Below are 18,259 nucleotides of genomic sequence, written 5' to 3'. Positions count from 1 at the left end.
TTACAGTAATCATTGGGTTGTCATTAGACAAAACAGTCTTAGAAGAAAACCATTTACTTCATTAAAACTCCACAAAGGTACAATGCTCCACTGAAATGATGGCCTGTCTTATAGATGGGAGCTGTAGGAGCCACCCAAGGGCATCTGCTTGCTAGGTCACATGCTGGCCTCTCAAAAGGAAGGTTCCTGTCCTCAGCTGCAAGCAGTAGGAAAGATGTTGACTGTGTGTGCACGAATAGGTATTTTACATACTGTCAGGTTTCATCCATTTCTTTTCATTTTAATAATCTAGAATAAAACTTGATATGCCATACTTTCCAACTTCTCTTGAGTGGTGGGATACTCCCTTTGTATGCAATTTGAGGCAGAAATTTGAAGTTGGTGTCTCACAGCTCAGTCTTAACCTTCAACGCTGGCTAAATCTGGATCTATCTGTCATTCATTTGAAGTGAATTTTCATCCATCGGGATGAACTGTTCAAGAAGTTTTGTCAAAATAGACACGTTTCCAGTGGGGAGGAAGGAGGGAAGAAGGAAAAAAAAATGTCCTTCTACCCTACTGTTTGAATGGGCTGATATTTTTAGTGAAAAAAATTTTTGTTTAAGAATTTCCAGCCTTTGAGATTTGCATCTTTCTCACCTACGGGTAAACACAGAGTTCTGGCTCTATAACTGAATATGAATTAGACCGCAAAAGTCTTCTAAAAGCAATAATGACAAAAATAATTGTTATCACATTTTAACGGAGCAAGAAGGACGATATTTTAGGCTTCAAGCCCTAAAACAACTTCTGAAGCAAGAGGAATTTTTTCAGAAATTTTTCAGACACCAAAATATTGTTTCACAGTGGAAACTGCAACTGAGCTAAATCTTTCAATTGTTATAAATCTGTTTTCAAGGTCTCAACATTCAGGCAAAATCATGCATTGTTTCTCATCTATCAAGGCTACTGCTTTAGAAACCTGAAATCATCTCATTCCTGCTCAGGTATATCGATTCACTGATATAGTCCCACAGAGCAAAGTTCACTTGAATATTCTACAATAACGCTGTCCATGTTTTCTACAGTATTCTGTCACGTGAAGACACAGTCAGAGGCAAATGTTTTCAGAGATGGGTTGCCGAATTCATGTTTTTCCATACATACTTTGATCATCAAAATCACTGGCTACTGCAGTTTGCAAGGGTAGGTGCAGAACTCATCAAGCCAGGCCAGTTATTTAGCTCAATAAAGACTGATTGAAAACTTCACTATAGGTGTAAATCTTGGCCAGACCATTTTTAATATTATACGTAAGAATTGTGGTGAACGGCACAAAATTGTTTTCTTCAGAAATACACGTTAAAATAAGGATTTGAATAAAGCTGTATTTGAGAGAAAATGCATATAAGCAGAATTTCCCATTTTCAGATTGGAAAATAAGGCACTTCTGTCACTTCTTACATACCTATGATGAGTTTACATACTCAAATGAGTTTTCAGTTACCACAAACACAGCACCACAAATGAAGTCAGATGGATGTGCACCACCACAACTGGGGCCTCTGCCACTGAAAGTACACAGTAATTTGGCAAATACCTTTGGCTCTGTTACTTGAATAACTTTTTATAATATGCTTCATACTCCTGAAGATAAAGACCATGTTTAACAGTGAATTTGCTTCAGATTTGATTAGGCATACATCAGTAAGGGTATAACGTGTTCTGTATATGCTGTGACTAACAAATCATAGGTACCACCAAAAAAGAGATAGCGGAGAAACTGTCTTACTCATGCAGCGGCAGCTCTTCTGACATGAAGCTATACGAGTATATTTGAGATCAGAATTTATTCCACACTGCTAGTCCGACACAAAAGCATACTGCCAAAGCAAAAGCGTTCCACTCGTCAAGTTGGAGCCAAAATTGGTCTATTCTTCCTTAGCCTCTCACATTGGGTTCAAATTCCCAATGGAGAATGGAGCCCGCAAAGAACTAGTACAGTATCCGGTTTGGGATTTAAAGGACAAGGCAAACAAAAGATTTTAAGTGAGTGCTTCCTACTTTTAAAACATTTTTCATGTTCCTTTTGATATTGTCTTGTTCATAAAACAAGTGTTGACAATATAGTGACATTTCTGTCAATGTGCAAGGTAGAATGAATTGCACTACAGAATAATCTACTGAGTCTGTGATTCTCTGGACAAGCATGAATCCCAATTATAGTCACTTTAATTACACTAAAAAAGACAACAGTTGATTATATCCCACCTGCTTCATTTCTTCTCTGTCAGTAAACATCTCCACAAGCAGCCAACTTCTGAGTTACACAAGCATCAGTCCTGTGGGCAGAAACATATATGTATGTGTTATTATTCTGTCAGATGATACTGGCAACAGTAACAAATGAGTTCAGTTAACTGAGGCCTCTTCTAGAAACAGAGGCAGCACAGGTTCACGTGCTTACTGGGAGTCTTCTATGCACTGCTATATATATATATTTATGTATATTCCACCAATGTGTAAGAAAGAAGGAATTATTAAAGTTTAGGATACTACCCTGATAAAATATCAGTCTACATCAACAGATAACTAATCAAACTTTAATTCTGTGTCCAAAGAGAAGCGTCCCCTGTTGTGATTCGGTGTCAGCACCCCAGGCTCCCACCACACGCGCAGGCACTCCTGTCCAAGCCTGTTGGACATGCATGAAACCCTAGCTTCAGTCACTGCCCTTGGTCACTGCAGACAAACGTGGTTAATATTTTTGTTTTACCAGCTGTCACTGAGACTTGTGCCCACATTGAGTCTCCCCAGTGAGCCTTCCCAAGAGCACAGGATCTCCAGGGGCAAGCTCCAGTAGCATACAGGGCCTCTGAAGTACGGTCCTTGTTACAGCAGATGTACTCTATGATGTAAAGTGCTTTTCTTCTCCTCCCCCACTACAACTGTTTTTCAGTTCAGGTCTGTTACACAGCTAATTTTGAATTTGTGTACAATCCTGTTGACTCCTGAAAGACCTGGAGGAATTGTGGAGAAAAATCCTATGCACAGTTAGTCCTCCCTGATGATGCACTCCTCCATGGTCACCGCCCAACAGTAGCAAAGACTCCTTTCTCCTAATAATATTATGCCCACAGGGAGTTCAGATTAAATGCTTCTGCAGATAGTTTTCATGCTGTTCATCCACAGGCTTAAGGAGGAAGCTCCCTATATCCCACAGCAACCTCATAGGTATACGCTGTTTGTGAGAACAGGCAACGTTAGCTGTGGAAAATCAAAGTTAAAACAAAGGTTCCTGTGGTGATTCAAACTGACAAGGGAAAAAACAAAGTATGACTTTTGCCTGAAATGAGCCTAAGGAAACATTTCATAAGCTTTTAGATATGAGCTGCTGTTCTGTTTCATTATGAATTATGAGGCTGGGAAATCCCTAGTACCTTTAGCAAAGTTGGAATTATAATTAAATCAGATGTTAAGAAAAAAGATCTAAAGAGCTCACATTTCATTCTCACAGGACCATCCCTAGCCAATAACACCAAAACAGAAGAAAACTGTACTCTGTAAAAGGGAGATAGCGGCCAAACACCTAAGGGATATTTAACTGGTACAATCATTTACAGTGGATGTGAAAAATCAAATTATCATATGTTCAGTTTCTAATGAAGAACACAAACATGCTTTAGCTCCTCCACCTTTTATGCCGTTGTTCCTTACTTCCTTTCCTAGTTTTCTTTGGGAGTTGAAATAAGTGCCAATTAATCAGCATTAAGACCATCCACTCACATTCACACCGCAGGAAATACAAAATAGGAAACACCACCCTTTTAAAGCAGCAGACAAATTTGAGAAGTGTTCGGAGCATCTGGACATAGCTTAATGCATGGCTAGCACCACTATACATTTATTTTAAAGAACCTGCTGCAAATATTTTAATAAAAAGTTTCCAAAAGCCCACAAAACTTTTCCGGATTTTTCTCCCTTTCACAGAGGCTAGGAACCACCAGCAAGCAGTGGGAACCTAGACATTTCTTCCTCTTTCCGACTAACACAAAAATATTTTCAGCAATCACCAACTTCTATGACGTTATCCTGTACTTCTAGTTTCTTAAAAATAGGTCTACATAGAGACAAATATACACATACAAGGGGTGCGTTTGTGTGTATGCGTGCACACGTGTGTGCGTATATATAGTAAATGATTGAACTATACTTTGGAGACTTCGAGTGATGAGAAGCTAGCGCTGCTTCCCAAGAGAAATTCCTGCCATTTAGTGCAATGTTGTGCACGCTGACAGCTTGGTTTTCCCCTTGGGAAACACGCCTGGCCTCCCCAGGAAGGGTCCCATCTCTGGCACCGATTCCTGACATGCAGAGACACTCCCGATGTGCAGATTGTCCAAGGACAGTCGCCAAAGGCTGAGAAACTATCCCAACCTAACCTTTTGCTGGGAGTAACTTCTCCCTCCCCAACAGTGTTGTATATGATTCTGTGTTCCCCATCATCCTTTTTTATTTTTATCTCAGACGCCAGAACTACTGCACTGCCCTTGGCTTCCCGCTCTCAGAAAAACAGACTATAAAACTGCGGAACGAACCCAAGTGCTGTCGTTCCGGCAGCCACAGGGCAGAGACCTCCTTTACCCAACATACTCAGTGCACAGCAGCTACGCCAGCCTCCGAAACAGCGACAACATCATCCCCGAAATGCCGACAAGTTCCTTTGGACACAAACTGAAAAGAGGGCAGGACCGGGGAGGCTTTAAAATCAGAGGGTGCATCACATATTGAAAAGTAACTTTCCGGCAGCGCGTCGTGAGCCGGAGCAGCGAGCGGCGAAGGGGAGCGCGCAGCTACATGGTATATTCCTGTGCCTGCCTCCCTCCCGCGCGGCGGGCTCCGCGGGCTGCCGGCGCCTCTCCCCTGCAGCAGGCTGCAGAATGGGACACTCTTGTTCCCCCGCCAGCCGGCAGCTGTCACACAGCGGAGGCAGCCAGCAGCCGGTGCAAAGAGTGAGCCCACTCTGTCGTTTAGGATGACTCACTGGAATCTGGCATTAATTTCTCTTTTTCTGGTAGTGGACGGAGAACAACCAAAAAGCTACACTGGACTAGATCAAGGTAAGACATTTACAAGTCTTTTAATGCTAAAATAGCCCGTTGCTTTGAGGGGTGCCAGGCTGTGTACAAAAGCTGGCACTGGAACTAATTCGGCGAGTGTTGTAACACCTGGTATTACATGCCACCAGTGTGTCTTCCTGGTGTTAACCCCGTGCGTGCCACCATGCCGTGCCCTGGGTACAGACAGCAGGTCAAAATACAGCACAGCGATTGCTTTTTCTGCCCTTAACGCAACTTTTGCGGCAGCGCTACCACCTGCGCCTGTTCAAATGAGAAGCTTCTCAGCATTTCTAAACGGTCAGGCTTGCTTTTGTGTTCTGCCTCTGGGGATACAGCGTGTCAGGCGTCTATCATGGACTCCTTGCAGATTCATTCCCACGACAGTTGGTTCATCACTTTAGCGAGCTGAAATGCCACAGTCCACAGGAACATGTCTCCCCATCATTCCCCCTCCCTCTGAGGAATTTCTGTAGGACCAAATAGATACTATTCATTTTTAGGCTTTTCAAAAGTGGTGCTCACTGAGACCACCAGAATAAGTCTGCTGAAGCACAGGCACTGCACATTCATATTTTTCTGCTGTGGATCAAAAATTCACTGTTGCAGGAGGGTTTCTGTAAGGACAGTGCATACCTCTGGCACATCAATTTAAAGTAAAGAGAGAAAATTCTTCTCCTCCCCCTTCTGAAATCCTGGCAAAATTCCCTTCTTCCATTTTCTGAGGAGGTACAGTATTTCAAGCTGAGTTATCTAAGCAGGTTTCTGATGGGGCTACGTGATAGTTTTAATTTATTTAATGCTTTTTAACGGAAAGATTTCACCTAACATCTACAGCTTCATCTCAGTCAAGCCAGTGCTTTTGACTAAATGGCTTACTTCAAAGGCTCGCACCGTTAAATTAATGCAGCATCACGCTTTCCTAATTCTACAAACAGAATACCAGGCTAGCTAGTGCCACACTGCAGAATCTCACAATTTTACCTTTGGATCTTTAATTGGCTAACTGCAATGAAGACATTTGTTTGAGATTACATCTTCTCTGTACTGTGGCAAGACTTGCAGTTGTGACTGGATGTACTTATGCTTCTTAGACATTACACTGTATTTTTCTGCAACATCTTATACATAATATTGGCTCATACCTTCTGTGTACTAACAGACAGTTTATTAAGAGTTGACTTTTAAATGATGTATTAAAAATTGCATTTGAAATCTACTAAGAACTGCCCTGACATTATTAATACAAAAAGGTAGCTCTATTCAAAGATCGTGAGGACTTCCACATCAATCACATCTACAACGACAACAACACAGGTATCAGCAGTTAACACTGAGCACTATTCAGCATCCAAGTAGTCGCTAAGACCCCACAGTCTGTTGACCCAGCATGTGCGTTTTTGGAAAGAACTTATGTTTCTCACTAACAAAAGACAGCAGTAATAGACCCTCCCCTTCGTTACTGCCTCTCTCTGCAATCTTTTACATAGATTTGGGCAAAACAGATTCCTATTTCAGAGAACTTAAAGCACTTTGGTACAGATCGTCAGGAAGGGGCAAAAGAAATGCTTGATGTGTCAGCATGGATTCTACCTGATTTTCCATCAGAATATGGTATATTTTTCCACTTGGTAAAAGTGGAAAGCGTTTGCTGTTGTTATGTTTTAAGACTATTTATTAAATAATCATTTGGACAGAGATCTTAGCTAATACGTTTTTGTGAATCTACCTTTTTTCCTTAGGGTTTTGCTACCATACCTGACTTCTCGTGCAAGGATATCAGATTATTTTGAGGGAAAGTAATTCAGACAACTGATTGTTGTGGTTCTGTCTTTAAACACTTGCTAATATTCATGCTGTTTAGTTTTAAATCAGTAGCTATTTATTGCACGCAAGCTCTTACTCACTTGCTACTGTAGCACATGCCATAGTCTCTGGAGTCTGCACAGCTATTTTTGACCCTGTCTGGCCAACGTCTAGAATACAAAATTATCCTCCTCACAGGTTGACATTTTTTTTTATTTTCTCCTCTTCAGAGGCATTAGTATATTATCAATTTTCATCACTATGGCTCCTTCTAGGTGGAATCTTAGTCTATTTAAACATAGGCAATTCACTGTGATAACACCTTTTGGTAACTTGGCAACAAGAGCAAAAAAAAAAAAAAACAAGTTACATCCATCACACATGCAAACCTTGTATTGTGCTGCCCGTATACTCAGCAAATTAAACCTTTGTGATAAATGACATTCTAGACTTATGGACCAGTCAGTTTAATATCATTAGCTAGGCTCACCAGTTGTCCTTATTACAGAAGTCAAAGACTGCAGGAAGCAGCTGCAGAGTCAGCACATGTGCAAGGAGCTGTCTGTTAAGCAGAAACACATGTTTTTATTTGAGGCTTCTTTGTTGCAACACACATTATTAAGGAAAACCATGGCATTTAATACCAGCGTTGAGAAAATGGTCTGGCTACAGTCCAGACATTAAGAATTGCATGGTCATGTGTGGTTATCACTTGCCTTTCTGTGAAGCCTCACTTCTCGTGCTATATTTTTATTAAAACAAACAAGCACTTCCAATGTCATTTAGCTATGAACAAGCTCGTGGGTCATTCATTTACTGGTGAGCTTGGAAGAAAGCAAGAATGAATTAAATTAGTTGCACTGCTAACAGAGAGGTTAGCACAGCACTACCTGCTGTCCCGCCCATGACGGGGGGACAGAGGACCCGTCACCAACATGAATCTCAGTAAGGAACCACCCTAGGACACAGATATGCTCAGCTCTAGAGCTCTGATTCAGCCTAAAAACATTCAACCAGTCACAAACTTTGCTCCTAAATCTCAACATATGGCTAACTGAAGCCAGGCTGCTACTTGGACGGGCATTTGAGGCTCCTGTCAGCTTTGAGTTCCACATCCCTCCTGGTAGTTCACCTCCGCAAACCGAAGTCAGGGGAGGCACAGGTTTGCCACACACAGTTAGTTAAGTGGTTTTAGTTATATAATTGATTTCTTTCGCAGAGAAGATAAAGATTCAGCCAAGTTCTTCAACTCAAAAAAATCACCTTAAATAGAAGCTGCTTCACTTCAGTTCCCATATATTTCCATAGATTACATCTGAAAATAACCCCCCACCCAAATATTAGGAGCTCTAAACAATTCAACAAGATTTTACACATTAGGAACATGCTAGCTGTTGAAAACGGCCTCTAGGAAGGTATTTACTTCATCTCAACTATTTAATAAAGCACACCCTGCTGTATATAGACATGTGAAGGAAATGGGTAAAATTTCATTCTCCATTGCAACAAATGTTCATTGAACACTGAACACAGTCAAGATCACCTCTATCTCATTATCTAGTACTTTAGTAAAAGGAAAGCAAAAGGTATCTACAGGTAATATTTAAAGCAGTTCTATTAATCATTATTAAAATGTTATTTTAAGCTGAATTGTACACAGGCACTGGTTTTAGAACAGGGGATATTTCACACGCTTGCTATACTGCCTTCCTGAAACTTCTTATAATATCTTCTAAAATCACCAGTTATGATGAAATCTAATTTTAGTCCAAGATTAAGGTGTTTCATAGGGATGAAAGTAAGGTGCCTTTGTTAAGCAAAACAAGCATCCAGCTCTTACAACCAGACATTATGTTTTGATAAGACTGTGCTTTCTTTTTCAGATTAAAGTCTTGGTTTCAAATGTGCTTTAAATTAGGGATGAATGAATCGGGGAGGGGGGGCAGGGTATTATTATTTTCTTTGCCTTCAATTTTAGTATCTCTTAGCAAACTTGGAACACCTTGCTGTTAGCTTTTCCAGTCCAACTGAATATGAACCTTTGACCATCCACATCAGAGAAGAATACAACCAACTGAACCGTTGAGTCACTATATAAGAACTGTGTAACGTTTCTTAGAACACATGCATTAAAGTAGTGTCAGAACCTAATACAAATACAAGAGAATACCTAAACTTCAATCACAACTGAAATTTAACAGACTCGTGTTTAATATAATTTCAGCAATATTCAGTTTCTGCTCAATTATTTTGCTGGGGCTAATTCCTTTTACCATTAAAATTCTTATTATTTATTTACTTATTTTTAGCAAATAGTGCTCTGTATTTTCCCTCAGATAAAATAAAGATGGCGCATTTTCCAAGGCACCATTTTGGTCCTTTCTTGCTCAAATGAAAGAAAACCAATATTGTGTTCACCACAAAGTAGTTTTTCCCATACTTTTCAGCTTTACATATTTGGACTTCTGAAAACTGATGTCTTTCAACAAACAAAACAACAGAAAAATAATTTTTTCTTCCTTTCATTGACACATAAAAAGTCTTTTCAGTCAATGCCTGTTTTCCTGTGATTGTAATTCAAATTTCCAAAATGATAAGGAAACTAAGTTCAGGCTAGGCATGTATTCCCTTTAGTTATGGAGGCAAGTCAGCTATTCAGTAGTTTAGAAATGCTGCCTTAAGGACAATAGGCATAAAGAAACTAACAACAATTCAAAAATGAAAACACTTATGACACCAAAGAGTACAGTCTATAGAGCAGTTCCAGTGGACGACATATCTGAAACTATCTTAGACACAATATCAATTTTTTGGCTATACTGTAAAAGCTGCAGGTAGCATTTCTTTCCTGTTCCTGATTGTGTCTTTCCCAGCCTGGTCATTCTAACAGTGTGCGCGTGTTTTGCACAAAAAAGCTCTTGCTCCTAAGGACACTAGCAAACTAGATATCGTTTGGGTAACATTTAGCAAAACGATTCCTAGGTCACTCAGAAGACAATTCCGTGAACCACAGATTGAAGCAACCACAGTAAAAGCCGTCCAGAACCATCTTTTATTGATATAGTTACCAAGATTGTTAATTCATAAAGAAGCTTCAAATCTGTAGCAATACATGACTTGAAACCATTTGGTAAAGGATGAATGTGCAAACTGCAGAGGTACTGGAATGTTACAAGACATGACAAAACCGAAAGCTAGCACAATTTTCCTACAAAGTAGATGCAAAAAACCCAGTACACCCCTTGATCAGAGCTCTCTGATAACCTTATGTGAATTTACAGTCATTTTTATTACTTCGAAACATTTCCCTTATCTCCAATTGTTTGTGCTAAATCCATACTGTACCCAGAAGAAAATACTTGACTATATAGAGACAAAGCAAAAATTCCACATATTGTCACCTCCAAATGCCTACCCAACTTCGGAAAACACTATAGCACTTTGGAAAAGAAATTATTCCTAGGACTTGCAAAAAATAAAAATAAAAAAATCAAAAAAAACCCCTCCCCAAATTTCTAATAAACTTTTTTGTTAGACAATGATTATGGAAGCAGAAATCAAGGCAGGAAGTAGAGCATAACTATGGCAATTATTATAATATACAGTTTATCACAATAAATGACACTCCTTCAGCCATTCCTATACAGTAGTTTAGAATCTTTGTCACACTCTAAGAATTTGGTAAGTATTAATATTCCCTTTGGGCAATACAAAAAGTTGAATGCACCAAGATGTACAAGGGCACAAAGGAAGTATATGGTAGAAACAGCAAAAATGAGCTCTCATAACTCTCTGTGGTAGACTTCTTTCTGTCTTTTACAATGAAAGCACTTATTTTTTTTTCTTGGTCCTAAACATGCAAATCCTATAATGAAATTTAAAAAGATAAGATACTCAAAATCATAGGGAACTGTATGTGCTATATGTATATACATATGCAAGTATGGCATCAAAACAGTTCCAGATGCAAAAGGAGCAACCCCTCCCGAACAAAAAACAAAACAAAACAAAAAAACCCACCCCCAAACAGAACTGTAACTTCAGCTTCACAGTTCACATCAGGACATCTTTGAGACAAGGCTTGGAGGGAGAAATAATCACTTTAAATAGGCAACCTCACATAAATAGAAAAGAATATTCAAGCTGTGAGGCACATGAACCCTTCCTCAGGTCCTAAAGCACCTACAAACCCTGCCTTGCTTACAACGACAAGTTCTCACAACTTTACCATCACCCCTGCATCAAGTCTATGGTACTGAATGAGCACATACAAAGCAGGTACCCAAAGAGATTATAAACCCTTCTGGTTAGGATGTATGAGACTCTCTCTTCCTTAGTGTTAACCAGCATATAAGAAACATAGCTATATGTTATTCACATGCGACGAGTTCAAGACTGGAGTTCAACACATGAACAACCTGCCTGGGGAGAGGGTCTTGCTGATTCTTTGACGGTTCTGGTCACACGAAATGGTACTGACTTAGTACTACTTCACTCTCTGCAGTCTTGCAACCAATTAACACAGAAAAGCAATAGCTGGAACAAACAGGAGATATCCTAGAATTTCTTATCCTTGCTTTTTAGCTAACCAAATCCCCCTTTTCTCTTCTTCCACTCTCTCTTTATGGTGATGAACATAAGCAAACTCAAGTATACCAATTGGTTCTCAGCTGAATTATTGCATTCTAGAGATTACCCCATAAAACTCCAGGACATAGTTCAGGTCATAAAGCACCTGCAAATCCTTCCATGCTAGAACACAGCTGAGGTTTCTTTCTCAGGGACACCACTGGGGTGGAGTGCAGCAGAGCACACCAGAAGGCACCAAGAACCCTGCACACTCCATCTACTGCCCTTGGAGGCTCTGACAGAACATTTTTGGGAACTGACAGGAAAATTAGGCAAAGACAAGACAGCATGTATGTTGCCAGGAGCTGCAGAAAGCATCTACTACCTTATAGTTGGTAACTACATTATAGGTAGTAACTGTTTTAAAAGGAAAGGAAACAAGGCAGAGAGCCTTGCATTTCTAAGAATGCCAAATAATTCTACTGCTAGCTTCTTCACCAGGGAAATGAAAGTAAGAGTTAATTAAAACTGTTAGCTCTGGTCTGAAGTATTAACCTGACAGTTGTGTTTGTCTTTTGTGAAACAGCTTTAATAATGTTATCTGTGCCTTTACATGTTTTGCTCAGTGTTCTCTGTTGCCACCAGTATTATTATACTTTCAGTATTAGTAATAAAACAATTACTGAGCCTTACTGCTGTTTAATGGGTTTGAAACCTCAAGAGCTGAAAATAATTAAGTTGGATATTTGTGCTTACAATGAAGTTTGAGATTTGATGAAAAAAGAAAAAACACCAGAAAGATCCATAAATATTAAAACAAAATGGGCCCACTATATAACTGAGTCTGACTTGCAGCATATGTACCACAGCAACCTTGCAATTTCCTCCAGTTTGACCTGTGTCATGCCTAGTATTTTGTATAGGTAAGTCCATTATTATAAAAATACATTCAGATCTTGAAAATGATAATTCAGGCTGCCGGTGCAGGACGTTACAACTGCGGATCAGAAGACAGGGATCATTCCTTTCTGCCCCCTACATAAACCTCAAAAACCAGCTAAACCAAATTCTCCTCCCTTACAACACATTTGATCTAAAGTGGCAATTTAATCACAAAATGTATTGCTCAAAGAAAGCTGAGAGAAACCTAAAGAAAGGGAAAGTGATCACAAAATATGAGTTAGGATTCAAGATAGGGGCTGGTACATCCCCAACTTGCTATCAAAAAGAAGCTAATAATGATGTCAGAAATCTCAGGAGAAATCCAGCAACAACACATTATTCTTTTTTTCCCCGTCTGAATCGTTTACTTTTTCTTCAGCACTTTGTTCCTAGATACTGTAACTGGGAAAAGGAAAACTGCTAGGTTTTAACATTAGTCAAAAGTTTATCAGTGTTGCACCTCAAAAGGTAAATGTAAATGTTAATCCTCTTTCTTATAAAGGGAGCTGCATATAAAGTTTTCTGCAGCCAAATGCCTACATACTGCGAAGGATTCCAAAAATGAAAATCCAGCTTTTATGCAGTAGGAGACAGTGAGACCAGGGGAGAATAATATTCCTGTGCAACTCTATGGTAGAATTTACCGAAAACTCCTCAGGTCCCTCAATCATTCTCTGCATTCCTTACTGCAGTCTGAAAAAAATCTGTTTGCAGTATTGCTTCTGCTAATGAATAAAGTGAACACAACTGAGGGAGAAAGGGAGAGCAGAGTGGGTAGGAAAATAAAGAAAAGAAAAAAGGAGAGAGAGAAGGAAAAGGGGAAAAGAAAAGAAAATGCATTTTCTCCCCTCCTCTACATTTCCCACATTTATAATGCACCTAGAGAAGAATCAATAAAGAAATAAGAATTAAAATGCAAATAAATACAAAAGAAAAAGAAGAAAAGGCAATAGGGACTGAGGATCACAGAAAACAAAAACAAATGTAATAAAGTAGAAAATAAACACTATAGGTGATGACACAGATGTCATCCCCCCCAAATCCAAGATTATCCTGTGGTCCATACTGTGCGTGGGAACTGCAATAAATGCCTTTGGAGCCAAACCTGCCGACAAGGTGTCTGCACCTTCAGCTCACAGCTGTAGTGCAATGAAAGCAGGGCCAGGCCTGCCAGAGAGAGGGGGAGTTAGAGAGCAGGTAGCATAGCAAGAGATAGCTCTCACTGTGGTTATTAGTTCATAGGACATTGCAAAATCAATTCACTATCATTTATAGTCTTGTCAATCATCATTTGAAGCCCTGCAGAACAGATGGATTTTCTCTGTGGCAGTGGGACAGAGTACATGAATTTTGAACCTTCTGGCGGACAGTTCAATATCCATAAGGCTTCCTTGTCATGTCAGCAGAATCCCATCGGCCTTTTAGCGTCTCACTGCTGGTACCTAAGGGTGGGCGTCCAGCAGGAGCAGAGGCTTGTGGACTGCAGGGCTACAGGAGAGGGGATTCTGCGAGCCTCAAAAGGAAGAAAAGAATAGGAACAATCACTGAACTAACAAAGTACAAGGTGTCAGTATCTCCTTAAAATACTGAAACAGGGAAAATTCGTGGTCTGCTGAAGAAAAGAAATAATGGAGGGCAGAAATGTGAGTGCTGCTTTATTACTAATGTGAAAATTAAAAGTTGTAGAATTGACTAAGGATTCTGGTTTTGCCTGTTGTGATTCAGGGCCATGTTAAGTTGTGGCAGCCTCTTCCCTGAACACCTCAGATGTGCTAGAAATAAACCTTCTACATCAGTTAACGTGCTGAGGATGGAAAGCTCTGTGATATTAACACAGCATTTTAGGTAGGGAAAAGCTAAAGAAATGTCAGCAGAAAAACACCCAAATATATATTATTTCATATATCATCAATCTACAGTTGCTGAATTACAGCATTGATTTTAATTTTCAGATCTGCAGTGTTAACTCACAATAACTAATATCCCATTCATATACTAATACTTAACATGTTTTGACAGCCAGAAAATTGTTCTTCTGCCTGAATTTAGGAAACAATTTATTTTCCAAGGTGAAAATGTAAATACAACAAGACACAGCAGCAGAGATCTCAGCCCTTCTTTGGCAAATAAGACAACTAATGGTACATACATTGGGCCCTCATTCAAAAACCTGTAATCACACACATTTATGTGAGTACTGAAACTGCTTAGAGGGTAAGGCCTAAAGGAATTTATTACTTATTATTTAAAAAGTTATTACTGACAACGTTAAGACAGCATGTGGTACCATAATTGTCTCTCCAGGTGGACGTTTGAGGGTGTTTTTTCTAGGGGGAAGTAGGGAGGAGGTTGCTCTTTTTACAAGCTCACAACCTATTTTACAAAACATAGCCACCATTTTATTTTACAACTCTTCAATCACAGTAGATAGTATTTTTCCAGTTTTTCCTCACTATTCATGAACTACTTTCATGGTTCTACTGATCAATTTGGGTGGAAACTTTGCTTATTAATCTGTGGTCACAGCTACAAATAACCTGCAGCACCTTTCTGGAGTATAGAAGGTCATCTAAAATCCTTGAATGACCTTCCCTTTTCCCTCTCAGTCAACAATAGTTTCTTCCAGGATAACAGCTCTAATTTGGGGACCATGAATTTTATTCTCGAGGAGGAGGAAACTTGAAGCCATACTTCTTGGCTTACCACAGACCCACTACTGACTGGGCTCATGAAACCACAGCAAGATCAGCACGCGTGCCTGTGCTGAGCCCCAGCACTCAGTGAGCGCCAGCACAGGAGTATTTTCATGCTACGCATGGACTGGGGACAGGCAGAGAAGGGAAGGGCGCTGGATAAACCAACTTTTTCAAATGGCAGAGGATGTGAAAATTGTCCCAGAGAGCAGGGGGAAGAAGTGAAGAAATAAAGTCTGAGGTCCTCTCCTCTGGAATGTGAGCGGTATCTCAGCCCTCTGCAATCAGGCCTGTCTAATTATATTTTATGTAGATACAGTGCTTTCACCTCCTACCCCTCACCCCGATCACTGTTCAGGTCTGACTCTGAAAATCCTCAGCTCTTAGCGAGGCCTCTGTGAATATAAATAACTAAATGTCTCCAATAAGTCAGGCAGCTGATTCCAGGGTTTTAAAGGTCAATAATTTCTTTTTAAAAATCAATATATTTGTAACTAGCTAGTAAAAGCTTCCAGCCTAAAACATGCTTAAATGGACAATCCAATGGAGCTTTTTCCAAGCTGCACGAATTTTAACAACCCTCACACTTGTCAGTTTTCAAATTGTCAGAAGGCCTTTTATAAGGGATGGGGAATTCTGAAGATTAATTCTGTTCCTTTCCAGGAAGTCACCACTTCATCATCACATATTACAGAATCACAGAATCACAGAATATTCACAGCTTATCACATACAATGGATACTATTCAACAGTGACAACTCTGATGCATTAAAATAGGGAAAGTGTGTAAGCAATAGCTGAACAATTGCATTTCACCACGTCAAAGGGAAGCAGGCATGGTGCTGCGCTTGGTTTCTCTGAAAAGAGCACTTTTTTTCTTTCAGCTCACTCTGTTCTCCAGCTTTGCTGCTAGACTCATCCCTATTTTTAAAAAAGAGGGGAATGTCTGTGGTCCAAGGAAAATGGTTGAAGAAAAAGACTCCTATTTGTATAAATGTTTGTGTAATAAATAAGGATATGGGGGAATGAAATCACTTGCCTTTCCTAGAAACTATTTGTTTAGTTAGCTGCGATATATTCCATTTACTACTTGTTGGCCTAAACTTTCGCATCATAACAGGAGATGTTCAAGTGGGCTTTAACACTAGCATTCAAAATAAGCATGATTAGGAAACGTATTTGATTCAAAGGAGTTTGGCTAATTTGATTTCCCTTCATGCTCTATCCCTTCCCACTGTGACCACAAGCAGCCACAAAGCCTGATAAACGCTGGCTAAACAAAGAGATACAAAATCTTACAGGAAAGGTTACAGCAGGGTAGATATCACGCAAGCAAGAAGAGCCTACAGGAAAATAGCTGTAAATGTGGCCTTCGGTTAAGGTTTTCAAACTCAAAGGCAAGTCTCTGCTATTCCCTTGTAAGAGGGGCTCACAGAAAATAGAGAGGGAGTAATATAGGCCTCACAGGAACTTAACTTCCTAAAATCAGGTCAGCACTGATGTAAAATTAGATTCAATATTCTGCTGACCAAACCAAAAAGAGGAAGAGTGATTTTTAATCAAGAATTCTTCAGGGCAATGTTAAATCTTGCTGGAAGTCACCAAGTATGGGCCACAAATTTGCACAGTGGTTAGTTCCCTTCTCTCACCAACATCAAGTCTGAGCACAAATGAGAACTCACAAATTAACTATGAGGGCAAAATTGTTTACACTCAAGACATGCAGGGCTATTTAGATGAATTGTTATAGTTTACACTAAAAGACATTCCATATAGGACCTAGTTACCTGTTATATTTTATTTCTCAGCTAAATTGCCGGATAAAATTGTATTCGTAAAAAAGAAAAAAAAAAACCTTAACAAAACACAAAACCAAAATCCACTTCAACTCACCCAAAGAAAGTACTTAAAATACATGCAGGAGAAATGGAGGTCATAATTATAACGAATATGATGTAACGACCTTGGAAAATAGAAAACAATGATCTTGAACAACAATTTCCTAAATTCTATTCAAATCATTTACTGTTTTACAATACATTATCTCTGAGGCTTTGAAAACAAAACCTGGAGAGAAGGAAATGTTACTCTCTAATAATGAGTGAATTGACCTGAACTTAAAAATTCATCTGAAAAGAAGGATTACACTGAAGTAATGAGGAAGGAAACTCCAGAAAAAAACAACGTTCATTTCCAGCTTCTTAGCATTTTAGGACTATTTCATAAATATTTTTTTTATAGACTTGTTTAAACAACAGTAAATATCATTTTGAACTGGGATAAACTGTATAACTATTCCCTCAGCTGTCTAGTGTCACTAAGGTCACATCCACTGTGGCACCCTGACCATGTTTTTCATACTCATACAGATACATCCTACGTCTAGAGACAGAAAAGAACTGTTTTTCTAATCGTTCAAATCATTTAACATTATTTGTACTATGTTAGACATCTAGAGAAAAACTAAGAAGCTTCTCACTAGCCAACAATTACATAAATCTCTTCAGCAGTAACTAAGATAGCTCATTCACCCTGGAATGATTTTTCTGTTTTAATACTAGTTCAGTCATTGCTTTATTACTTTGGATATATCCACAGCAACAGATCCCCACACATACAGGAGCGCAGCATGCAGACGCAGGGCTGGTGCGGATGCGGGTAAGCAGGGCTGGGTGCACACCGGTACGCACACGCTACCCGTGGCACCTGGGGCATTACGCAGGCTTGGGGCACGGGAGCAGAAGAGCCTCTGCTTCCCTAGGACTTGCCAAGGGGGGGATCCATTCCAGCAGCTAGTGTTTAGGTGCGCGGTGGGACAACTTGCCTTGTCTCAACAGCCCAAAAGAGAAAACTAATACAGATTTAACAGCTCTGTGCAGCTCTTCAGAGGGTTAGGCATACAGACTGACCAGGGGAGATCCTGCTGACTGCAGCCAGCATACACAGCAAGTCAGAAGGCTGCTCAGAGAAACATCCGCTGCACAAACAGTGCCGGAAAGTCCCTGGGGGACTGCAGCAATGTGTAAGGATGCTGGAAACGGTATACCAAGAAGGATACAAGAGAGATTTGGACAGCTCTGTGACTGAACTTCCTTGTGCACCTGGGGAACTGGCCAGTCAGTGCCATAGCCTATCACTGACTCAGACAAGGAG

The 18,259-nt window shown here is 39.8% G+C and overlaps 1 protein-coding gene across 3 annotated transcripts in view; it reads left to right on the top strand.

The window, feature by feature from the left end:
* The first annotated feature begins 4,709 nt into the window (after positions 1–4,709).
* RASGEF1A (RasGEF domain family member 1A) overlaps positions 4,710–18,259 on the top strand; it is a 186,803-nt gene continuing 173,253 nt past the window's right edge. Inside the window, exon 1 of one of the 3 annotated variants that reach the window (XM_009688034.2) lies at positions 4,710–5,099. The gene's annotated coding sequence lies outside the window, so the exon portion shown is untranslated. The remainder of the gene's footprint in view (positions 5,100–18,259) is intronic. The other 2 variants (XM_009688033.2, XM_009688035.2) reach the window with 2 other exon arrangements.

This window comes from Struthio camelus, chromosome 7 (assembly GCF_040807025.1).
Source record: "Struthio camelus isolate bStrCam1 chromosome 7, bStrCam1.hap1, whole genome shotgun sequence".
Taxonomy (NCBI): Eukaryota; Metazoa; Chordata; class Aves; order Struthioniformes; family Struthionidae; genus Struthio; species Struthio camelus.
The sequence above is the reverse complement of the archived record's forward strand: the minus strand, read 5'-3'. Positions and strand labels throughout refer to the sequence as shown.